The sequence below is a fragment of the Tamandua tetradactyla genome, chromosome 2, assembly GCF_023851605.1.
Source record: "Tamandua tetradactyla isolate mTamTet1 chromosome 2, mTamTet1.pri, whole genome shotgun sequence".
Classification (NCBI taxonomy): Eukaryota; Metazoa; Chordata; class Mammalia; order Pilosa; family Myrmecophagidae; genus Tamandua; species Tamandua tetradactyla.
Window position 1 is genome coordinate 70,633,800 of NC_135328.1, and position 2,186 is coordinate 70,635,985.

Consider the following 2,186-nt stretch of genomic DNA (forward strand, 5'->3'; position numbering starts at 1 on the left):
TATTCCATCATATGTATACATTACAGCTCACCTCTCTGGTCATCAGTCAATGCACCGTTCATCCACTCCATCCATTGGAAATCATGAATAATGGTGCCATAAGTATCAGTGTGCAAATGTCTATTTGTGATCCTGCTTTCAGTTCTTCTAAGTATATTCCTAGTAATGGGATTGATTGATCATATGACAATCCTATATCCAGCCTCCTTTGGGTGGCTGGGGATTTTTTATAGTCTCACTTAAGTTGTATACACACACACACACAAAAAAAATTCAGTGCTCGCTTAGGCAGCACATATATTAAAATTGGAACAATACAGAGAAGATTAGCATGGCCCCTGCACAAGGATGACATGCAAATTTGTGAAGTATTCCATATTTTTTAATAACAATAGAAAAAATAAGAAAAAAAAAACACTAGAAGCTAACTTAAATGAGTGCAATAGAATTTTGATCTGTTGCCCAATTCTGAAATTCCTAGAACCTAAGCCCTTTAAATGAAGGCAATGTCTGTGCCCCTTTTGGTAGGATATCATGACACTTCCAGGTGTAAATACTCTACATTTCCAAACTAGCCTTCTCCAAAGGGTTCTGTTCCAATTACCTGTTTAACTGAGCATTTAGTGAAAGGAAAATACTCAGATTTGTCTTACATTACTAGAAAATGACTCTGACATAAATTGAAGCCACTGAATTCCACCTGTTGAAATGAGGGGTCTTCTAGTTTGCTAGCTACTGGAATGCAATATACCAGAAACGGAATGGCTTTTAAAAAGGGGAATTTAATAAGTTGCAAGTTTACAGTTCTAAGGCTGAGAAAATGTGCCAAGTAAAACAAGTCTATAGAAATGTCCAATTTAAGACATCCAGGGAAAGATACCTTTAAGAAGGCCAGTGAAGTTCAGGGTTTCTCTCTCAAGTGGAAGGGCACATGGTGAACACAGCATCATCTGCTAGCTTCTTCTCCTGGCTTTCTGTTTCATGAAGCTCCCCGGGAGGCATTTTCCTTCTTCATCTCCAAGGGTTGCTGGCTGGCAGACTCTGCTTCTCGTGGCTATGTCATTCTTCTCTGCTCTCTCTGAATCTCTTTCATTCTCCAAAATGTTTCCTCTTTTATAAGACTCCAGAAACTTATCAAGACCCACCCAAATGGGTGGAGACATGTCATCACCTAATCCAGCTTAACAACCACTCTTGATTAAGTGACATCTCCAAGGAGATGACCTGATTACCATTTCAAACATACAGTATTGAATAAGGATTATTCTACCTTTATGAAATGGGATTTAGATTAAAACATGGCTTTTCTAGGGTCCATATATCCTTTAAAACCAGCACAAGGTGTTATGCACATGATGTTAAAAATAGTTTTGCCTAGATCCATCTTGCAGTGGATCAGTGGATTCATTAGATTATTTCTCCAAATGTTGAAAGGACTAGAAAATATATACTCAGTAACTAGCAGGATACCTACATTGTCTCTGTGACTCATAGAGTAAAGTCCATCCAAGGAAGCCCTTGAAACTGCATTTCTCTGCTAAACTCATAGTCAAATATCTTATCTATGTCCTTGTGCAATTCCAGATATCAGTGTAATCAACAAAGACTTGAGATAATGATTCCAATTTAATCTCAATTTAATTCTTCTATTTAACCTATATAAAAGAAAGACAGACATTAGAGGAAAATCATGTATTATTCTAAAAGTAATTAGGCAGTGACTACAATTATACCTTATGTTCTAGGTGGAGTCTTTTTAGTGCATCAGATAAGCAAAACCCCAGTAATTTGGTGTGTAGCTATTGATATTTTCTCCACACTTAATAGTGAAAAACCCCAGAAACCATTTGTTTTGACCTGGTGGGAACAGCAATGCACTTTCACTATCTCACCTGAACACTATGTCTACTCTAAAATAAACTGTTCCACATCCAGTTTTATCATTGTTTCATCACACAGAATATCACTACAGCACACTAAATTGGTGACCTACTTTGAACCTAGTATTCAGCAAGTAATCATCACATAATCGCTTTGGTAAGACAATTACATACCAGAATCTGAAAGATAAACCCCATGAAAAATTGAGGATTGATACCTTGATAAGTTTCTAGGATACTGTTAGTCTGGGACTTGTCAATATGCTACTCAAAAATGAAAGAAAAATTCTCAAATTTTATATTGTC

General features: G+C 36.6%; 1 non-coding gene across 1 annotated transcript; it reads left to right on the forward strand.

The window, feature by feature from the left end:
• Positions 1 to 276: 276 nt before the first annotated feature.
• On the forward strand, positions 277 to 383 carry LOC143675136 (U6 spliceosomal RNA). The gene has a single exon (XR_013171380.1). It is a non-coding gene; the product is annotated as a U6 spliceosomal RNA (small nuclear RNA).
• The last annotated feature ends 1,803 nt before the right edge of the window (positions 384 to 2,186 follow it).